Raw genomic sequence first — 23619 nt, 5'->3', positions numbered from 1 at the left:
CCTTCTATGCCATCAAATGGAACATCAAATTTGACATCCCAATTAGGATCTGGCTTAAATTTCTTGAATCATTTATAGGATCCTTTGCCCTTTATGGTTTTGAGGTCTTGGGGTCCACTCACCAACCAATAATTCACAAAATGGGACAAACACCCAATTGAGACCGCATGCAGAACGTAAAACACAAAATGATGCATGCAGAGCAGAATTAGGACAATTCTCACTAATTATCAAAATCCAGAAAAGAGCAATGAAATTCTACAACCACCTAAAAATAAGGGATTCTCAAACCTTCCATAACAAAGCCATCACCTACAGAGAGATTAACCTGGAGAGGAGACAACTAAGCAAGTTGGTCCTGTGTTGACAAACAGACCCCACAGAGCCCCAGGACAGAAACACAATGGGACAACAAAATCACGAGAAAACTAAAACTAATTACATGACACATTGGAAAGAATCAACAAAAAAACAGAGCAAAGTGGAATGTTAAATAGCCCAAGACAGAGAGTACACAGTACCAGTGTACACCTGACCTCTGGGACTGACCCAAAATGAAGAAAATCCTTGACTATGTACAGACTCAGTGAGCATAGCCTTGCTATTGAGAGAGGCCGCCATCAGCAGACCTGGCTCTCAGGAGAAACCAGGCAATGTGCCAAAGTTGCCCACAAAATGAGATGAAAACCAAGCATTTTTTTCCCTCAGATTACAGATCCACAAAGAATTTGAAAACAAATCCAATCTTGATAAACTCCCATATCTATTAGGTGAAATACAACAGTGTTCCACCACAGCAGCCAGATTTGTGACCTGCTGCCAGAAGAAAAGGGCAACCAAACACAATTGTAAATACAACGTATATTTATATTTTTATTTATTTCCTCTTTCACACATAAACTACAGTGCATTCAGAAAGTATTCAGACACCTTCACTTTCTCCACATTTTGTTACATTACAGCCTTGTTCTAAAATGGATTAAAATGTGTTTTTTCTCTCCCCCGGACACAATACCCCATAAAGACAAAGCAAAAACAGGTTATATGACATTTTTGCAAATGTATTAAAAAAAATAAACGGAAATGTTCCATTTACATAAGTATTCAGACCCTTTACTCAGTACTTTGTTGAAGCACCTTTGGCAGCGATTACAGCTTTGAGTCTTCTTGCAAATGACGCTACAAGCTTGGCGCACCTGTATTTGGGGAGTTTCTCACATTCTTCTCTGCAGATCTTCTCAAGCTCTGTCAGATTGGATGGGGAGCGTTGCTGCACAGCTATTTTCAGGTCTCTACAGAGATGTTCGATCAGGTTCAAGTCTGTGCTCTGGCTGGGCCACTCAAGGAAATTCAGAGACTTGTCCCGAAGCCACTCCTGCGTGGTCTTGGCTGTGTGCTTAGGGTTGTTATCCTGTTGGAAGGTTTCCTTCAGATGTGGCGCTTGGTATTCACGCCAAAGATTCCAATCTTGGTTTCATCAGAGCAGAGAATCTTGTTTCTCATGGTCCGAGTTTTTTTAGGTGCCTTTTGGCAAACTCCAAGCAGGCTGTCATGTGCCCTTTACTGAGGAATGGCTTCCATGTAGCCACTCTATCATAAAGACCTGATTGGTGGAGTGCTGCAGAGATGGTTGTCCTTCTGGAAGGTTCTCCCATCTCCACAGAGGAACTTTGGAGCTCTGTCAGAGTGACCATCGTGTTCTTGGTCACCACCCGGACCAAGGCCCTTCTCCCCCGATTGTTCGATTGGGTGGCCAACTCTAGTAACCCGGATGACAGTGGGCCAATTGTGCGCCGTTCTATGGGACTCCCAATAACGTCCGGATGTGAAGCAGCCTAGATTAAAACCAGGGACTGCAGTCTCTTGCACTGAGATGCAGTGCCTTAGACTGCTGCGCCAGTCAGGAGCTGTAGGGTCTTCTGTCCTCATCTATTCTCCACCTCTCTTTGTAATGGCTGCTGTAAATCAATCAGTGATCATCTTCGGCAGTATATGTGGGTGTGCGTTCATGCACCTGCGTGTGTGTGTGTGTGTGTATGTGTCTTTGTGAGAGGCTCTTGAGGTCCTTACAATGAGCTCGAGTGGACAGTCGGCCTGACCAACAACAAGCTCTAATTGGACAGTCGGCCTGACCAACAACAAGCTCTAATTGGACATTAGGCCTGACCAACAACCCTGCAGCATAATTATAATTCATTCGTAAATTACTCTATCCTTCTTCCCTCCTCTTCTCCTCTTCCATCTATTGTTATCTCTCATCCTTCTCCTCCTCTCCTCTTCCTCCCTTTATTGTTATGTCTCATCATTCCCCTCCTCTCCCCTTCCTCCCTTTATTGTTATCTCTCATCCTTCTCCTCCTCTCCTCTTCCTCCCTTTAATGTTATCTCTCATCTTCCCTTTATTCTTATCTCTCATCCTTCGCCTCCTCTCTGCCTCCTTCTACGTTTGCACCTCATTCGTATCGCCCTTCCCCACTCTTCTCCTCCCTTTCTCCTCTTCCCTCCTCCCTCTATCCACCTCTTTATCTCCTCCTCTTTCCTCCTCTGTGCCCTGCTCTACCCCAGCTAGCTGGGCAGGCAGATTGAGCAGTAAATTAAATTAATGTAGGCCATTTCTCCATCATTTTTCATTCCTCTAAAATGATTGAAGCTGATGTAATAAGTTCATTAAAACACAAAACATTAGGCTCATTAAAAACCCATTAAAACTATCTCTAGGACCTGATTTATGGAGGCAGCGCATGGACAGGGGGTGGGACATGAGAGGGTGAGGGAGTGAGCGGTCGAGGGGTAGAAAGTGTTGGGGAACAGAATAGGGGTTGGAGGAGAGGGGGTGGAGTGGGTGGTGGAAGGAAGGAAGAAGGGGTAAAAGGTAGGAGATGGGAGAAGGGGGTAAAGGTAGGAGATGAGAGAAGGGGGTAAAGGTAGGAGATGGGAGAAGGGGTAAAGGTAGGAGATGAGAGAAGGGGTAAAGGTAGGAGATGGGAGAAGGGGTAAAGGTAGGAGATGGGAGAAGGGGTAAATGTAGGAGATGGGAGGAGGGATACAGGTAGGAGATGAGAGAAGGGGTAAAGGTAGGAGATGAGAGAAGTGGTAAAGGTAGGCGATGGGAGACGTGGTAAAGGTAGGAGATGGGAGAAGGGATACAGGTAGGAGATGAGAGAAGGGATACAGGTAGGAGATGAGAGAAGGGGTAAAGGTAGGAGATGGGAGAAGGGATACAGGTAGGAGATGAGAGAAGGGGTAAAGGTAGGAGATGAGAGAAGGGGTAAAGGTAGGAGATGAGAGAAGGGGTAAAGGTAGGAGATGGGAGAAGGGAGAAGGGATACAGGTAGGAGATGAGAGAATGGGTAAAGGTAGGAGATGGGAGAAGGGAGAAGGGATACAGGTAGGAGATGAGAGAAGGGGCAAAGTTTGGAGATGGGAGAAGGGGCAAAGGTAGGAGATGGGAGAAGGGGTACCCGTAGGAGATGTGGTAAAGGTAGGACATGCGAGAAGGGATACAGGTAGGAGATGAGAGAAGGGGTAAAGGTAGGAGATGGGAGAAGGGGTAAAGGTAGGAGATGAGAGAAGGGGTAAAGGTAGGAGATGGGAGAAGGGGTAAAGGTAGGAGATGGGAGAAGGGGTAAAGGTAGGAGATGGGAGAAGGGGTAAAGGTAGGAGATGGGAGAAGGGGTAAAGGTAGGAGATGGGAGAAGGGGTACCCGTAGGAGATGGGAGAAGGGGTAGGGAGAAGGTAGGAGATGAGAGAAGGGGCAAAGTTTGGAGATGGGAGAAGGGGCAAAGGTAGGAGATGGGAGAAGGGGTACCCGTAGGAGATGGGAGAAGGGGCACCGGTAGGAGATGAGAGAAGGCGTACAGGTTGGAGATGAGAGAAGGGGTACCGGTAGGAGATGGGAGAAGTGGTAAAGGTAGGAGATGGGAGATGGGGTAAAGGTAGGAGATGGGAGAAGTGGCTCATTATTATTATTATAGAAGTGGTAAAGGTAGGACATGCGAGAAGGGATACAGGTAGGAGATGAGAGAAGGGGTAAAGGTAGGAGATGGGAGATGGGAGAAGGGATAAAGGTAGGAGATGGGAGAAGGGGTACCCGTAGGAGATGGGAGAAGGGGTACCGGTAGGAGATGAGAGAAGGCGTACAGGTTGGAGATGAGAGAAGGGGTACCGGTAGGAGATGGGTGATGGGGTAAAGGTAGGAGATGGGAGAAGTGGTAAAGGTAGGACATGGGAGAAGGGATACAGGTAGGAGATGGGAGAAGGGGTAAAGGTAGGAGATGGGAGATGGGAGAAGGGATACAGGTAGGAGATAGGAGATGGGAGAAGGGATACAGGTAGGAGATGAGAGAAGGGATGAAGGTAGGAGGGATGTGAGCAGGGAGGTCTTAGTGGAGTAGTTTGAGACGAGAAGGAGGGAGGGATGAAAGGAGAGATGAGGGAGGGATGACAAAGGAATGTAGGTAATGAGGGACTTTTAAGATGGAGTATCTCCATTTAAGCTTCTGTAATTTTGTGTTCCTCTACTGCTGTTCTGTTCCAGCCAGACAGATGTTTCCATCTCTGTCTCTGTCTCTGTCTCTCTCTTATTGGTACATGGGGCCTGCAGGGGCGTTATTCTCGTTCAGTGAGGAGGAGATCTGAAGTTGTGTCCTACAACCTGTTTACCATGATCTCTCTTACAGGCTGACACTTTGTTTGAGCATGACATCTAAGGGCTGGATGGTGATGTAACCGAATAAAGGGGATTTCCCAAATTAAAATTCCCAGAATGTGTGGTCCAACTACTGTAAATTGGTTCTCATATCAGGAATACTGAGAGACTTCTAGAGATCACATACCTACTTACATCTTAACGGTTGTTTGAGAGATGAAGATCAAATGGATCAATACTTTTTACCAAACCAGGGACCATATCCACAAAGCCTCTCAGAGTAGGAGTGCTGATCTCGGGTCAGTTAAGCCTTTTAGATCAAAATGAATAAAACTATTTAGACAGGTGGGGACCTGATCCTCGATCAGCACTCCTAATCCTCCAATCTCCCTCATAATGTTCAGTCTCCACTCCATCTCACTCATAATATTCCATCTCCACTCTATCTCTCATAATATCCAGTCTCCATTATCTCTCTCATAATATCCAGTCTCCGTTATCTCTCTCATAATATCCGGTCTCCATTATCTCTCTCATAATATCCAGTCTCCATTATCTCTCTCATAATATCCAGTCTCCATGATCTCTCTCATAATATCCAGTCTCCAGTATCTCTCTCATAATATCCAGTCTCCAGTATCTCTCTCATAATATCCAGTCTCCAGTATCTCTCTCATAATATCCAGTCTCCAGTATCTCTCTCATAATATCCAGTCTCCAGTATCTCTCTCATAATATCCAGTCTCCAGTATCTCTCTCATAATATCCAGTCTCCAGTATCTCTCTCATAATATCCAGTCTCCAGTATCTCTCTCATAATATCCAGTCTCCAGTATCTCTCTCATAATATCCAGTCTCCAGTATCTCTCTCATAATATCCAGTCTCCAGTATCTCTCTCATAATATCCAGTCTCCAGTATCTCTCTCATAATATCCAGTCTCCAGTATCCCTCTCATAATATTCAGTCTCCAGTATCTCTCTCATAATATCCAGTCTCCAGTATCTCTCTCATAATATCCAGTCTCCATTATCTCTCTCATAATATCCAATCTCCATGATCTCTCTCATAATATCCAGTCTCCAGTATCTCTCTCATAATATTCAGTCTCCATGATCTCTCTCATAATATTCAGTCTCCATGATCTCTCTCATAATATCCAGTCTCCATTATCTCTCTCATAATATCCAGTCTCTGTTATCTCTCTCATAATATCCAGTCTCCAGTATCTCTCTTATAATATCCAGTCTCCAGTATCTCTCTCATAATATTCAGTCTCCAGTATCTCTCTCATAATATCCAGTCTCCAGTATCTCTCTCATAATATCCAGTCTCCAGTATCTCTCTCATAATATTCACTCCATGATCTCTCTCATAATATTCACTCCATGATCTCTCTCATAATATTCAGTCTCCATGATCTCTCTCATAATATCCAGTCTCTGTTATCTCTCTCATAATATCCAGTCTCCAGTATCTCTCTCATAATATCCAGTCTCCATTATCTCTCTCATAATATCCAGTCTCCATGATCTCTCTCATAATATCCAGTCTCCAGTATCTCTCTCATAATATTCAGTCTCCAGTATCTCTCTCATAATATCCAGTCTCCAGTATCTCTCTCATAATATCCAGTCTCCAGTATCTCTCTCATAATATCCAGTCTCCAATATCTCTCTCATAATATTCAGTCTCCAGTATCTCTCTCATAATATCCAGTCTCCAGTATCTCTCTCATAATATATAGTCTCCAGTATCTCTCTCATAATATCCAGTCTCCAGTATCTCTCTCATAATATTCAGTCTCCATGATCTCTCTCATAATATTCAGTCTCCATGATCTCTCTCATAATATCCAGTCTCCATTATCTCTCTCATAATATCCAGTCTCTGTTATCTCTCTCATAATATCCAGTCTCCAGTATCTCTCTCATAATATCCAGTCTCCATTATCTCTCTCATAATATCCAGTCTCCATGATCTCTCTCATAATATCCAGTCTCCAGTATCTCTCTCATAATATTCAGTCTCCAGTATCTCTCTCATAATATCCAGTCTCCAGTATCTCTCTCATAATATCCAGTCTCCAGTATCTCTCTCATAATATCCAGTCTCCAGTATCTCTCTCATAATATCCAGTCTCCAGTATCTCTCTCATAATATCCAGTCTCCAGTATCTCTCTCATAATATTCAGTCTCCAGTATCTCTCTCATAATATCCAGTCTCCAGTATCTCTCTCATAATATCCAGTCTCCATTATCTCTCTCATAATATCCAGTCTCCATTATCTCTCTCATAATATCCAGTCTCCATGATCTCTCTCATAATATCCAGTCTCCAGTATCTCTCTCATAATATTCAGTCTCCATGATCTCTCTCATAATATCCCGTCTCTGTTATCTCTCTCATAATATCCAGTCTCCAGTATCTCTCTCATAATATCCAATCTCCATTATCTCTCTCATAATCTCCAGTCTCCATGATCTCTCTCATAAAATCCAGTCTCCAGTATCTCTCTCATAATATCCAGTCTCCAGCATCTCTCTCATAATATCCAGTCTCCAGTATCTCTCTCATAATATCCAGTCTCCAGTATCTCTCTCATAATATCCAGTCTCCAGTATCTCTCTCATAATATCCAGTCTCCATGATCTCTCTCATAATATCCAGCCTCCAGTATCTCTCTCATAATATTCAGTCTCCATGATCTCTCTCATAATATTCAGTCTCCATGATCTCTCTCATAATATTCAGTCTCCATGATCTCTCTCATAATATTCAGTCTCCATGATCTCTCTCATAATATCCAGTCTCCATGATCTCTCTCATAATATCCAGTCTCCAGTATCTCTCTCATAATATCCAGTCTCCGGTATCTCTCTCTTAATATCCAGTCTCCATTATCTCTCTCATAATATCCAGTCTCCATGATCTCTCTCATAATATCCAGTCTCCATGATCTCTCTCATAATATCAGTCTCAGTATCTCTCTCATAATATCCAGTCTCCAGTATCTCTCTCATAATATCAGTCTCAGTATCTCTCTCATAATATCCAGTCTCCAGTATCTCTCTCATAATATCCAGTCTCCAGTATCTCTCTCATAATATCCAGTCTCCAGTATCTCTCTCATAATATCCAGTCTCAGTATCTCTCTCATAATATCCAGTCTCAGTATCTCATAATATCCAGTCTCAGTATCTCTCTCATAATATCCAGTCTACAGTATCTCTCTCATAATATTCAGTCTCCAGTATCTCTCTCATAATATCCAGTCTCAGTATCTCTCTCATAATATCAGTCTCAGTATCTCTCTCATAATATCCAGTCTCAGTATCTCTCTCATAATATCCAGTCTCCATTATCTCTCTCATAATATTCAGTCTCCAGTATCTCTCTCATAATATCCAGTCTCCAGTATCTCTCTCATAAATATCCAGTAGTCTCTCATAATAGTATCTCTCTCATAATATCAGTCTCCAGTATCTCTCTCATAATATCAGTCTCCAGTATCTCTCATAATATCCAGTCTCCAGTATCTCTCTCATAATATCCAGTCTCCAGTATCTCTCTCATAATATTCAGTCTCCATGATCTCTCTCATAATATTCAGTCTCCATGATCTCTCTCATAATATTCAGTCTCCATATCTCTCTCATAATATCCAGTCTCCAGTATCTCTCTCATAATATCCAGTCTCCAGTATCTCTCTCATAATATCAGTCTCATTATCTCTCTCATAATATCCAGTCTCCATGATCTCTCATAATATCCAGTCTCCAGTATCTCTCTCATAATATTCAGTCTCCAGTATCTCTCTCATAATATCCAGTCTCCAGTATCTCTCTCATAATAGTCTCAGTATCTCCAGTCTCCAGTATCTCTCTCATAATATCCAGTCTCAGTATCTCTCTCATAATATCCAGTCTCCAGTATCTCTCTCATAATATCCAGTCTCAATATCTCTCTCATAATATCCAGTCTCCAGTATCTCTCTCATAATATCCAGTCTCCAGTATCTCTCTCATAATATCCAGTCTCCAGTATCTCTCTCATAATATCCAGTCTCCAGTATCTCTCTCATAATATTCAGTCTCCAGATCTCTCTCATAATATTCAGTCTCCATGATCTCTCTCATAATATCCAGTCTCCATTATCTCTCTCATAATATCCAGTCTCTGTTATCTCTCTCATAATATCCAGTATCTCAGTATCTCTCAGTATCATAATATCCAGTCTCCAGTATCTCTCTCATAATATCCAGTCTCTCAGTCAGTCTCCATCTCTCTCATAATATCCAGTCTCCAGTATCTCTCTCATAATATCAGTCTCCATTATCTCTCTCATAATATCCAGTCTCCATGATCTCTCTCATAATATCCAGTCTCCATATCTCTCATAATATTCCAGTCTCCAGTATCTCTCTCATAATATCCAGTCTCCAGTATCTCTCTCATAATATCAGTCTCAGTATCTCTCTCATAATATCCAGTCTCAGTATCTCTCTCATAATATCCAGTCTCCAGTATCTCTCTCATAATATCCAGTCTCCAGTATCTCTCTCATAATATCCAGTCTCTATCTCTCTCATAATATCCAGTCTCCAGTATCTCTCTCATAATATCCAGTCTCCAGTATCTCTCTCATAATATCCAGTCTCCAGTATCTCTCTCATAATATTCAGTCTCAGTATCTCTCTCATAATATCAGTCTCCAGTATCTCATAATATCCAGTCTCAGTCTCCAGTCTCCATTATCTCTCTCATAATATCCAGTCTCCATGATCTCTCTCATAATATCCAGTCTCCAGTATCTCTCTCATAATCCATTCAGTCTCCTTCATAATATGTCTCCATCTCTCTCATAATATCCAGTCTCTGTTATCTCTCTCATAATATCCAGTCTCCAGTATCTCTCTCATAATATCAAGTCTCCATTATCTCTCTCATAATCTCCAGTCTCCAATATCTCTCTCATAAATATCCAGTCTCCAGTATCTCTCTCATAATATCCAGTCTCCAGTATCTCTCTCATAATATCCAGTCTCCAGTATCTCTCTCATAATATCCAGTCTCAGTATCTCTCTCATAATATCCAGTCTCCAGTATCTCTCTCATAATATCCAGTCTCCAGTATCTCTCTCATAATATCCAGTCTCCAGTATCTCTCTCATAATATCCAGTCTCCAGTATCTCTCTCATAATATCCAGTCTCCAGTATCTCTCTCATAATATCCAGTCTCCAGTATCTCTCTCATAATATCCAGTCTCCAGTATCTCTCTCATAATATTCAGTCTCCATGATCTCTCTCATAATATTCAGTCTCCATGATCTCTCTCATAATATTCAGTCTCCATGATCTCTCTCATAATATTCAGTCTCCATGATCTCTCTCATAATATCCAGTCTCCATGATCTCTCTCATAATATCCAGTCTCCAGTATCTCTCTCATAATATCCAGTCTCCGGTATCTCTCTCTTAATATCCAGTCTCCATTATCTCTCTCATAATATCCAGTCTCCATGATCTCTCTCATAATATCCAGTCTCCATGATCTCTCTCATAATATCCAGTCTCCAGTATCTCTCTCATAATATCCAGTCTCCAGTATCTCTCTCGTAATATCCAGTCTCCAGTATCTCTCTCATAATATCCAGTCTCCAGTATCTCTCTCATAATATCCAGTCTCCAGTATCTCTCTCATAATATCCAGTCTCCAGTATCTCTCTCATAATATCCAGTCTCCAGTATCTCTCTCATAATATCCAGTCTCCAGTATCTCTCTCATAATATCCAGTCTCCAGTATCTCTCTCATAATATCCAGTCTACATTATCTCTCTCATAATATTCAGTCTCCAGTATCTCTCTCATAATATCCAGTCTCCAGTATCTCTCTCATAATATCCAGTCTCCAGTATCTCTCTCATAATATCCAGTCTCCAGTATCTCTCTCATAATATCCAGTCTCCATTATCTCTCTCATAATATTCAGTCTCCAGTATCTCTCTCATAATATCCAGTCTCCAGTATCTCTCTCATAATATCCAGTCTCCAGTATCTCTCTCATAATATCCAGTCTCCAGTATCTCTCTCATAATATCCAGTCTCCAGTATCTCTCTCATAATATCCAGTCTCCAGTATCTCTCTCATAATATCCAGTCTCCAGTATCTCTCTCATAAAATCCAGTCTCCAGTATCTCTCTCATAATATCCAGTCTCCAGTATCTCTCTCATAATATCCCGTCTCCATTATCTCTCTCATAATATCCAGTCTCCATTATCTCTCTCATAATATCCAGTCTCCATGATCTCTCTCATAATATCCAGTCTCCAGTATCTCTCTCATAATATTCAGTCTCCATTATCTCTCTCATAATATCCAGTCTCCAGTATCTCTCTCATAATATCCAGTCTCCAGTATCTCTCTCATAATATCCAGTCTCCATTATCTCTCTCATAATATTCAGTCTCCAGTATCTCTCTCATAATATCCAGTCTCCAGTATCTCTCTCATAATATCCAGTCTCCATTATCGCTCATAATATCCAGTCTCCATGATCTCTCTCATAATATCCAGTCTCCAGTATCTCTCTCATAATATCCAGTCTCCAGTATCTCTCTCATAATATCCAGTCTCCAGTATCTCTCTCATAATATCCAGTCTCCAGTATCTCTCTCATAATATCCAGTCTCCAGTATCTCTCTCTCTTAATAATCCGTCTCCACTCTATATGTCTCATAATATTCAGTCTCCACTCTATATGTATCATAATAATCAGTCTCCACTCCATCTCTCTCTTAATAATCCGTCTCCACTCTATATGTCTCATAATAATCAGTCTCCACTCCATCTCTCTCTTAATAATCCGTCTCCACTCTATATGTCTCATAATATTCATTCTCCACTCTATATGTATCATAATAATCAGTCTACACTCTATATGTCTCATAATAATCAGTCTCCACTCCATCTCTCTCTTAATAATCAGTCTCCACCCTATATGTCTCATAATAATCAGTCTCCACTCCATCTCTCTCTTAAAAATCAGTCTCCACTCTATATGTCTCATAATAATCAGTCTACACTCTATATGTATCATAATAATCAGTCTACACTCCATCTCTCTCTTAATAATCAGTCTCCACCCTATATGTCTCATAATAATCAGTCTCCACTCCATCTCTCTCTTAAAAATCAGTCTCCACTCTATATGTATCATAATAATCAGTCTACACTCTATATGTCTCATAATAATCCGTCTCCACTCTATATGTCTCATAATATTCATTCTCCACTCTATATGTATCATAATAATCAGTCTACACTCTATATGTCTCATAATAATCAGTCTCCACTCCATCTCTCTCTTAATAATCAGTCTCCACCCTATATGTCTCATAATAATCAGTCTCCACTCCATCTCTCTCTTAAAAATCAGTCTCCACTCTATATGTCTCATAATAATCAGTCTACACTCTATATGTCTCATAATAATCAGTCTACACTCTATATGTCTCATAATAATCAGTCTCCACTCCATCTCTCTCTTAAAAATCAGTCTCCACTCTATATGTCTCATAATATTCATTCTCCACTCTATATGTATCATAATAATCAGTCTCCACCCTATATGTCTCATAATAATCAGTCTCCACTCCATCTCTCTCTTAATAATCAGTCTACACTCTATATGTCTCATAATAATCAGTCTACACTCCATCTCTCTCTTAATAATCAGTCTCCACTCCATCTCTCTCTTAATAATCAGTCTCCACCCTATATGTCTCATAATAATCAGTCTCCACTCCATCTCTCTCTTAATAATCCGTCTCCACTCTATATGTCTCATAATATTCAGTCTCCACTCTATATGTCTCATAGTAATCAGTCTACACTCCATCTCTCTCTTAATAATCCGTCTCCACTCTATATGTCTCATAATAATCAGTCTCCACTCCATCTCTCTCTTAATAATCCGTCTCCACTCTATATGTCTCGTAATATTCAGTCTCCACTCTATATGTATCATAATAATCAGTCTCCACCCTATATGTCTCATAATAATCAGTCTCCACTCCATCTCTCTCTTAATAATCAGTCTACACTCTATATGTCTCATAATAATCAGTCTCCACTCCATCTCTCTCTTAATAATCAGTCTCCACTCTATATGTCTCATAATAATCCATCTCCACTCTATATGTCTCATAATATTCAGTCTCCACTCTATATGTATCATAATAATCAGTCTACACTCTATATGTCTCATAATAATCAGTCTCCACTCCATCTCTCTCTTAATAATCCGTCTCCACTCTATATGTCTCATAATAATCAGTCTCCACTCCATCTCTCTCTTAATAATCAGTCTCCACCCTATATGTCTCATAATAATCAGTCTCCACTCCATCTCTCTCTTAAAAACCAGTCTCCACTCTATATGTATCATAATAATCAGTCTACACTCTATATGTCTCATAATAATCAGTCTACACTCTATATGTCTCATAATAATCAGTCTACACTCTATATGTATCATAATAATCAGTCTACACTCTATATGTCTCATAATAATCAGTCTCCACTCCATCTCTCTCTTAATAATCAGTCTCCACCCTATATGTCTCATAATAATCAGTCTCCACTCCATCTCTCTCTTAAAAACCAGTCTCCACTCTATATGTCTCAGAATAATCCGTCTCCACTCTATATGTCTCATAATAATCAGTCTCCACTCCATCTCTCTCTTAATAATCAGTCTCCACCCTATATGTCTCATAATAATCAGTCTCCACTCCATCTCTCTCTTAAAAACCAGTCTCCACTCTATATGTCTCATAATAATCAGTCTCCACTCCATCTCTCTCTTAAAAACCAGTCTCCACTCTATATGTCTCATAATAATCAGTCTACACTCTATATGTATCATAATAATCAGTCTCCACTCTATATGCCTCATAATAATACGTCTCCACTCCATCTCTCTCTTAATAATCAGTCTCCACTATATATGTCTCATAATAATCAGTCTCCACTCTATATGTCTCATAATATTCAGTCTCCACTCTATATGTATCATAATAATCAGTCTCCACTCCATCTCTCTCTTAATATTCAGTCTCCACTCTATATGTCTCATAATTTTCAGTCTCCACTCTATATGTCTCATACTATTCTTTCTCACAACAATTCTGCTCATTTTATTCTCTCTCTTCTTTTTCTCAGAAATGTAAAAAGCCTAAATATCTGATTAATCATGCTGACTCTATAAAGCATAGCCTGACAATTCACTGTGTATTCAAATATTCATGGGTCTGTTTGACTGCTGAGGTGTAGAGGATGAGTCCCTAATGGCACCCTATTCCTTTAAGGCTCTGGTCAAAATTACTGCACTATATAGGGAATATGGTGCCATTTGGGATGCATCGGGAGAGATGTAGAGACTATAGCCACAAGCAGACACTCATAGCATTCAGAGGAGTCCTGAGGAAGGACTGGAGTGTGGTCCAAATGTGTCCCTATTCTGTATAAAGTGCACTACTTTTGACCAGGGCCCAGGGTTTCCATAGGATATAGGCTCCCTTTTTGGGACACACCCTTGGGCTCCAATCTACATTTCCTTCAATTCGTTCTCATGCTGTTCTCTCAGTCACATGTACCTCTGCTGTTCTCTCAGTCACATGTACCTCTGCTGTTATCAGTCACATGTACCTCTGCTGTTCTCTCAGTCACATGTACCTCTGCTGTTCTCTCAGTCACATGTACCTCTGCTGTTCTCTCAGTCACATGTACCTCTGCTGTTATCAGTCACATGTACCTCTGCTGTTCTCTCAGTCACATGTACCTCTGCTGTTCTCTCAGTCACATGTACCTCTGCTGTTCTCTCAGTCACATGTACCTCTGCTGTTATCAGTCACATGTACCTCTGCTGTTCTCTCAGTCACATGTACCTCTGCTGTTCTCTCAGTCACATGTACCTCTGCTGTTCTCTCAGTCACATGTACCTCTGCTGTTCTCTCAGTCACATGTACCTCTGCTGTTCTCCCAGTCACATGTACCTCTGCTGTTATCAGTCACATGTACCTCTGCTGTTCTCTCAGTCACATGTATCTCTGCTGTTATCATTCACATGTATCTCTGCTGTTATCAGTCACATGTATCTCTGCTGTTATCAGTCACATGTATCTCTGCTGTTATCAGTCACATGTATCTCTGCTGTTATCAGTCACATGTACCTCTGCTGTTCTCTCAGACACATGTACCTCTGCTGTTCTCTCAGTCACATGTACCTCTGCTGTTCTCTCAGTCACATGTACCTCTGCTGTTATCAGTCACATGTACCTCTGCTGTTATCAGTCACATGTACCTCTGCTGTTATCAGTCACATGTACCTCTGCTGTTATCAGTCACATGTATCTCTGCTGTTATCAGTCACATGTACCTCTGCTGTTCTCTCAGTCACATGTATCTCTGCTGTTCTCTCAGTCACATGTACCTCTGCTGTTATCAGTCACATGTACCTCTGCTGTTATCAGTCACATGTATCTCTGCTGTTCTCTCAGTCACATGTACCTCTGCTGTTATCAGTCACATGTATCTCTGCTGTTATCAGTCACATGTATCTCTGCTTTTCTCTCAGTCGCATGTACCTCTGCTGTTATCAGTCACATGTACCTCTGCTGTTCTCTCAGTCACATGTATCTCTGCTGTTCTCTCAGTCACATGTATCTCTGATGTTATCAGTCACATGTACCTCTGCTGTTATCAGTCACATGTACCTCTGCTGTTATCAGTCACATGTACCTCTGCTGTTCTCTCAGTCACATGTATATCTGCTGTTATCAGTCACATGTTTATCTGCTGTTATCAGTCACATGTATCTCTGCTGTTATCAGTCACATGTATCTCTGCTGTTATCAGTCACATGTATCTCTGCTGTTATCAGTCACATGTACCTCTGCTGTTCTCTCAGTCACATGTACCTCTGCTGTTATCAGTCACATGTACCTCTGCTGTTATCAGTCACATGTATCTCTGCTGTTATCAGTCACATGTATCTCTGCTGTTCTCTCAGTCACATGAATCTCTGCTGTTCTCTCAGTCACATGTATCTCTGCTGTTCTCTCAGTCACATGTACCTCTGCTGTTCTCTCAGTCACATGTACCTCTGCTGTTATCAGTCACATGTATCTCTGCTGTTATCAGTCACATGTATCTCTGCTGTTATCAGTCACATGTACCTCTGCTGTTATCAGTCACATGTAACTCTGCTGTTATCAGTCACATGTAACTCTGCTGTTATCAGTCACATGTACCTCTGCTGTTATCAGTCACATGTACCTCTGCTGTTATCAGTCACATGTATCTCTGCTGTTATCAGTCACATGTATCTCTGCTGTTATCAGTCACATGTACCTCTGCTGTTCTCTTAGTCACATGTACCTCTGCTGTTCTCTCAGTCACATGTACCTCTGCTGTTCTCTCAGTCACATGTACCTCTGCTGTTCTCTCAGTCACATGTACCTCTGCTGTTCTCTCAGTCACATGTACCTCTGCTGTTATCAGTCACATGTATCTCTGCTGTTATCAGTCACATGTACCTCTGCTGTTCTCTCAGTCACATGTATCTCTGCTGTTATCAGTCGCATGTACCTCTGCTATTATCAGTCACATGTATCTCTGCTGTTATCAGTCACAAGTATCTCTGCTGTTATCAGTCACATGTATCTCTGCTGTTTTCAGTCGCATGTACCTCTGCTGTTATCAGTCACATGTATCTCTGCTGTTATCAGTCACATGTATCTCTGCTGTTATCAGTCACATGTATCTCTGCTGTTATCAGTCACATGTATCTCTGCTGTTATCAGTCACATGTATCTCTGCTGCTATCAGTCACATGTATCTCTGCTGTTATCAGTCACATGTATCTCTGCTGTTATCAGTCACATGTATCTCTGCTGTTCTCTCAGTCGAATGTACTCTCTGCTGTTATCAGTCACATGTATCTCTGCTGTTATCAGTCACATGTATCTCTGCTGTTATCAGTCACATGTATCTCTGCTGTTATCAGTCACATGTACCTCTGCTGTTCTCTCAGTCACACGTACCTCTGCTGTTCTCTCAGTCACATGTACCTCTGCTGTTCTCTCAGTCACATGTACCTCTGCTGTTCTCTCAGTCACATGTACCTCTGCTCTTCTCTCAGTCACATGTACCTCTGCTGTTCTCTCAGTCACATGTACCTCTACTGTTATCAGTCACATGTACCTCTGCTGTTATCAGTCACATGTACCTCTGCTGTTATCAGTCACATGTATCTCTGCTGTTATCAGTCACATGTATCTCTGCTGTTATCAGTCACATGTATCTCTGCTGTTATCAGTCACATGTACCTCTGCTGTTATCAGTCACATGTACCTCTGCTGTTATCAGTCACATGTATCTCTGCTGTTATCAGTCACATGTATCTCTGCTGTTATCAGTCACATGTATCTCTGCTGTTATCAGTCACATGTACCTCTGCTGTTCTCTCAGTCACATGTACCTCTGCTGTTCTCTCAGTCACATGTACCTCTGCTGTTCTCTCAGTCACATGTACCTCTGCTGTTATCAGTCACATGTACCTCTGCTGTTATCAGTCACATGTACCTCTGCTGTTATCAGTCACATGTATCTCTGCTGTTATCAGTCACATGTACCTCTGCTGTTCTCTCAGTCACATGTATCTCTGCTGTTCTCTCAGTCGCATGTACCTCTGCTGTTATCAGTCACATGTACCTCTGCTGTTCTCTCAGTCACATGTATCTCTGCTGTTCTCTCAGTCACATGTATCTCTGCTGTTATCAGTCACATGTACCTCTGCTGTTATCAGTCACATGTACCTCTGCTGTTATCAGTCACATGTACCTCTGCTGTTCTCTCAGTCACATGTATATCTGCTGTTATCAGTCACATGTATATCTGCTGTTATCAGTCACATGTATCTCTGCTGTTATCAGTCACATGTATCTCTGCTGTTCTCTCAGTCACATGTATCTCTGCTGTTCTCTCAGTCACATGTATCTCTGCTGTTCTCTCAGTCACATGTACCTCTGCTGTTCTCTCAGACACATGTACTCTGCTGTTATCAGTCACATGTATCTCTGCTGTTATCAGTCACATGTACCTCTGCTGTTATCAGTCACATGTACCTCTGCTGTTATCAGTCACATGTACCTCTGCTGTTATCAGTCACATGTAACTCTGCTGTTATCAGTCACATGTAACTCTGCTGTTCTCTCAGTCACATGTACCTCTGCTGTTATCAGTCACATGTACCTCTGCTGTTCTCTCAGTCACATGTACCTCTGCTGTTATCAGTCACATGTATCTCTGCTTTTCTCTCAGTCACATGTACCTCTGCTGTTCTCTCAGTCACATGTACCTCTGCTGTTCTCTCAGTCACATGTATCTCTGCTGTTCTCTCAGTCACATGTATCTCTGCTGTTCTCTCAGTCACATGTACCTCTGCTGTTATCAGTCACATGTACCTCTGCTGTTATCAGTCACATGTATCTCTGCTGTTATCAGTCACATGTACCTCTGCTGTTATCAGTCACATGTATCTCTGCTGTTATCAGTCACATGTATCTCTGCTGTTATCAGTCACATGTACCTCTGCTGTTCTCTTAGTCACATGTACCTCTGCTGTTCTCTCAGTCACATGTACCTCTGCTGTTCTCTCAGTCACATGTACCTCTGCTGTTCTCTCAGTCACATGTATCTCTGCTGTTATCAGTCACATGTATCTCTGCTGTTATCAGTCACATGTACCTCTGCTGTTATCAGTCACATGTATCTCTGCTGTTATCAGTCACATGTATCTCTGCTGTTTTCAGTCACATGTACCTCTGCTGTTCTCTCAGTCACATGTATCTCTGCTGTTATCAGTCGCATGTACCTCTGCTGTTATCAGTCACATGTATCTCTGCTGTTATCAGTCACATGTATCTCTGCTGTTATCAGTCACATGTACCTCTGCTGTTATCAGTCACATGTACCTCTGCTGTTCTCTCAGACACATGTACCTCTGCTGTTCTCTCAGTCACATGTACCTCTGCTGTTCTCTCAGACACATGTACCTCTGCTGTTATCAGTCACATGTATCTCTGCTGTTATCAGTCACATGTACCTCTGCTGTTATCAGTCACATGTACCTCTGCTGTTATCAGTCACATGTACCTCTGCTGTTATCAGTCACATGTAACTCTGCTGTTATCAGTCACATGTAACTCTGCTGTTCTCTCAGTCACATGTACCTCTGCTGTTATCAGTCACATGTACCTCTGCTGTTCTCTCAGTCACATGTACCTCTGCTGTTATCAGTCACATGTATCTCTGCTTTTCTCTCAGTCACATGTACCTCTGCTGTTCTCTCAGTCACATGTATCTCTGCTGTTCTCTCAGTCACATGTATCTCTGCTGTTCTCTCAGTCACATGTACCTCTGCTGTTATCAGTCACATGTACCTCTGCTGTTATCAGTCACATGTATCTCTGCTGTTATCAGTCGCATGTACCTCTGCTGTTATCAGTCACATGTATCTCTGCTGTTATCAGTCACATGTATCTCTGCTGTTATCAGTCACATGTACCTCTGCTGTTCTCTTAGTCACATGTACCTCTGCTGTTCTCTCAGTCACATGTACCTCTGCTGTTCTCTCAGTCACATGTATCTCTGCTGTTATCAGTCGCATGTACCTCTGCTATTATCAGTCACATGTATCTCTGCTGTTATCAGTCACAAGTATCTCTGCTGTTATCAGTCACATGTATCTCTGCTGTTTTCAGTCGCATGTACCTCTGCTGTTATCAGTCACATGTATCTCTGCTGTTATCAGTCACATGTATCTCTGCTGTTATCAGTCACATGTATCTCTGCTGTTATCAGTCACATGTATCTCTGCTGTTATCAGTCACATGTATCTCTGCTGCTATCAGTCACATGTATCTCTGCTGTTATCAGTCACATGTATCTCTGCTGTTATCAGTCACATGTATCTCTGCTGTTCTCTCAGTCGAATGTACCTCTGCTGTTATCAGTCACATGTATCTCTGCTGTTATCAGTCACATGTATCTCTGCTGTTATCAGTCACATGTATCTCTGCTGTTATCAGTCACATGTACCTCTGCTGTTCTCTCAGTCACACGTACCTCTGCTGTTCTCTCAGTCACATGTACCTCTGCTGTTCTCTCAGTCACATGTACCTCTGCTGTTCTCTCAGTCACATGTACCTCTGCTCTTCTCTCAGTCACATGTACCTCTGCTGTTCTCTCAGTCACATGTACCTCTACTGTTATCAGTCACATGTACCTCTGCTGTTATCAGTCACATGTACCTCTGCTGTTATCAGTCACATGTATCTCTGCTGTTATCAGTCACATGTATCTCTGCTGTTATCAGTCACATGTATCTCTGCTGTTATCAGTCACATGTACCTCTGCTGTTATCAGTCACATGTACCTCTGCTGTTATCAGTCACATGTATCTCTGCTGTTATCAGTCACATGTATCTCTGCTGTTATCAGTCACATGTATCTCTGCTGTTATCAGTCACATGTACCTCTGCTGTTCTCTCAGTCACATGTACCTCTGCTGTTCTCTCAGTCACATGTACCTCTGCTGTTCTCTCAGTCACATGTACCTCTGCTGTTATCAGTCACATGTACCTCTGCTGTTATCAGTCACATGTACCTCTGCTGTTATCAGTCACATGTATCTCTGCTGTTATCAGTCACATGTACCTCTGCTGTTCTCTCAGTCACATGTATCTCTGCTGTTCTCTCAGTCGCATGTACCTCTGCTGTTATCAGTCACATGTACCTCTGCTGTTCTCTCAGTCACATGTATCTCTGCTGTTCTCTCAGTCACATGTATCTCTGCTGTTATCAGTCACATGTACCTCTGCTGTTATCAGTCACATGTACCTCTGCTGTTATCAGTCACATGTACCTCTGCTGTTCTCTCAGTCACATGTATATCTGCTGTTATCAGTCACATGTATATCTGCTGTTATCAGTCACATGTATCTCTGCTGTTATCAGTCACATGTATCTCTGCTGTTCTCTCAGTCACATGTATCTCTGCTGTTCTCTCAGTCACATGTATCTCTGCTGTTCTCTCAGTCACATGTACCTCTGCTGTTCTCTCAGACACATGTACCTCTGCTGTTATCAGTCACATGTATCTCTGCTGTTATCAGTCACATGTACCTCTGCTGTTATCAGTCACATGTACCTCTGCTGTTATCAGTCACATGTACCTCTGCTGTTATCAGTCACATGTAACTCTGCTGTTATCAGTCACATGTAACTCTGCTGTTCTCTCAGTCACATGTACCTCTGCTGTTATCAGTCACATGTACCTCTGCTGTTCTCTCAGTCACATGTACCTCTGCTGTTATCAGTCACATGTATCTCTGCTTTTCTCTCAGTCACATGTACCTCTGCTGTTCTCTCAGTCACATGTACCTCTGCTGTTCTCTCAGTCACATGTATCTCTGCTGTTCTCTCAGTCACATGTATCTCTGCTGTTCTCTCAGTCACATGTACCTCTGCTGTTATCAGTCACATGTACCTCTGCTGTTATCAGTCACATGTATCTCTGCTGTTATCAGTCACATGTACCTCTGCTGTTATCAGTCACATGTATCTCTGCTGTTATCAGTCACATGTATCTCTGCTGTTATCAGTCACATGTACCTCTGCTGTTCTCTTAGTCACATGTACCTCTGCTGTTCTCTCAGTCACATGTACCTCTGCTGTTCTCTCAGTCACATGTACCTCTGCTGTTCTCTCAGTCACATGTATCTCTGCTGTTATCAGTCACATGTATCTCTGCTGTTATCAGTCGCATGTACCTCTGCTGTTATCAGTCACATGTATCTCTGCTGTTATCAGTCACATGTATCTCTGCTGTTTTCAGTCACATGTACCTCTGCTGTTCTCTCAGTCACATGTATCTCTGCTGTTATCAGTCGCATGTACCTCTGCTGTTATCAGTCACATGTATCTCTGCTGTTATCAGTCACATGTATCTCTGCTGTTATCAGTCACATGTACCTCTGCTGTTATCAGTCACATGTACCTCTGCTGTTCTCTCAGACACATGTACCTCTGCTGTTCTCTCAGTCACATGTACCTCTGCTGTTCTCTCAGACACATGTACCTCTGCTGTTATCAGTCACATGTATCTCTGCTGTTATCAGTCACATGTACCTCTGCTGTTATCAGTCACATGTACCTCTGCTGTTATCAGTCACATGTACCTCTGCTGTTATCAGTCACATGTAACTCTGCTGTTATCAGTCACATGTAACTCTGCTGTTCTCTCAGTCACATGTACCTCTGCTGTTATCAGTCACATGTACCTCTGCTGTTCTCTCAGTCACATGTACCTCTGCTGTTATCAGTCACATGTATCTCTGCTTTTCTCTCAGTCACATGTACCTCTGCTGTTCTCTCAGTCACATGTATCTCTGCTGTTCTCTCAGTCACATGTATCTCTGCTGTTCTCTCAGTCACATGTACTCTGCTGTTATCAGTCACATGTACCTCTGCTGTTATCAGTCACATGTATCTCTGCTGTTATCAGTCGCATGTACCTCTGCTGTTATCAGTCACATGTATCTCTGCTGTTATCAGTCACATGTATCTCTGCTGTTATCAGTCACATGTACCTCTGCTGTTCTCTTAGTCACATGTACCTCTGCTGTTCTCTCAGTCACATGTACCTCTGCTGTTCTCTCAGTCACATGTACCTCTGCTGTTCTCTCAGTCACATGTATCTCTGCTGTTATCAGTCACATGTATCTCTGCTGTTATCAGTCGCATGTACCTCTGCTGTTATCAGTCACATGTATCTCTGCTGTTATCAGTCACATGTATCTCTGCTGTTATCAGTCACATGTACCTCTGCTGTTATCAGTCACATGTATCTCTGCTGTTCTCTCAGTCACATGTATCTCTGCTGTTCTCTCAGTCACATGTATCTCTGCTGTTATCAGTCGCATGTACCTCTGCTGTTATCAGTCACATGTATCTCTGCTGTTATCAGTCACATGTATCTCTGCTGTTTTCAGTCACATGTACCTCTGCTGTTCTCTCAGTCACATGTATCTCTGCTGTTATCAGTCGCATGTATCTCTGCTGTTATCAGTCGCATGTACCTCTGCTGTTATCAGTCACATGTATCTCTGCTGTTATCAGTCACATGTATCTCTGCTGTTTTCAGTCACATGTATCTCTGCTGTTATCAGTCACATGTACCTCTGCTGTTATCAGTCACATGTATCTCTGCTGTTATCAGTCACATGTATCTCTGCTGTTATCAGTCACATGTACCTCTGCTGTTCTCTCAGTCACATGTATCTCTGCTGTTCTCTCAGTCGCATGTACCTCTGCTGTTATCAGTCACATGTATCTCTGCTGTTATCAGTCACATGTATCTCTGCTGTTATCAGTCACATGTATCTCTGCTGTTATCAGTCACATGTACCTCTGCTGTTCACTCAGTCACACGTACCTCTGCTGTTCTCTCAGTCACATGTACCTCTGCTGTTCTCTCAGTCACATGTACCTCTGCTGTTCTCTCAGTCACATGTACCTCTGATGTTCTCTCAGTCACATGTACCTCTGCTGTTCTCTCAATCACATGTACCTCTACTGTTATCAGTCACATGTACGTCTGCTGTTCTCTCAGTCACATGTATCTCTGCTGTTATCAGTCACATGTACCTCTGCTGTTATTAGTCACATGTACCTCTGCTGTTCTCTCAGTCACATATATCTAGAACAGGGCTCCGGGCAGCCGAGAACAGGGCTCCGGGCAGCCGAGCGGAAATGGAGAAAAACTCGCCTCCCGGCGGACCTGGCATCCTTTCACTCCCTCCTCTCTACATTTTCCTCCTATGTCTCTGCTGCTAAAGC

At 42.0% G+C, this 23619-nt stretch overlaps 1 long non-coding RNA gene across 1 annotated transcript in view; it reads right to left on the bottom strand.

Moving 5' to 3' along the window:
- LOC127913746 (uncharacterized) overlaps positions 1 to 23349 on the bottom strand; it is a 104702-nt gene extending 81353 nt beyond the window's left edge. Inside the window, exons 1-2 of the long non-coding RNA XR_008086631.1 lie at positions 23324 to 23349; positions 22604 to 22655 (exon numbers count right to left, since the gene is read on the bottom strand). This is a non-coding gene — a long non-coding RNA (uncharacterized LOC127913746). The remainder of the gene's footprint in view (positions 1 to 22603; positions 22656 to 23323) is intronic.
- Positions 23350 to 23619: the final 270 nt, after the last annotated feature.

This window comes from Oncorhynchus keta, chromosome 30, assembly GCF_023373465.1.
Source record: "Oncorhynchus keta strain PuntledgeMale-10-30-2019 chromosome 30, Oket_V2, whole genome shotgun sequence".
In the NCBI taxonomy this organism is placed as follows: Eukaryota; Metazoa; Chordata; class Actinopteri; order Salmoniformes; family Salmonidae; genus Oncorhynchus; species Oncorhynchus keta.
Note: the sequence above shows the minus strand (reverse complement) of the source record. Positions and strands in the feature narration are given on the sequence as shown.